Source organism: Antrostomus carolinensis, unplaced genomic scaffold (genome assembly GCF_000700745.2).
Source record: "Antrostomus carolinensis isolate BGI_N321 unplaced genomic scaffold, ASM70074v2 scaffold44599, whole genome shotgun sequence".
Taxonomy (NCBI): domain Eukaryota; kingdom Metazoa; phylum Chordata; class Aves; order Caprimulgiformes; family Caprimulgidae; genus Antrostomus; species Antrostomus carolinensis.
This window is the reverse complement of record NW_010340078.1, coordinates 8537-9006: the sequence shown is the minus strand read 5'-3', so window position 1 is coordinate 9006 and position 470 is coordinate 8537.

The following is a 470-nucleotide window of genomic DNA, read 5'->3' as shown; positions in this document are numbered from 1 at the left end:
CCGGAAGCAGTGCCATCTCTCGGTGGTTTGGCTCCCCTGGTGTGATGAAGCCCCTGCAGCTGCTCCCACCAGGATCTTCCCCCAGCATCAGAGCCGGCTGGGCTGCAGGTCCCTGGGACCTGGGCTCACCCCTGGCCAGCTCACGGCTGTGCAGCTCGGTTCCTTCCATCAGCTCTTTGTGCTGGTGCAAGGAGGAACCATGGGGCCAAGCCAGCACTGGGACAAATCCCCTGACCAGTGGCCTCCCTGGGACTGGGTGCTGTCCCATGCAATGCTGGGGAGCCCCGGGATGCTGCCACTGGGCACCCACCAGAGCAGCCCCCCAAGGCCTCCTGGCTCATTGCCCAGGGAGGGGGACACAGACCTCAGCCCCACAGGACATGGCCTGGCATGAGGTTAGGTCAGGGGCCAGCTCCCAGTCAGGGACAAGTCACCCGTCTCACAAGCACCAGCCCAGCCACGAGCTCAGC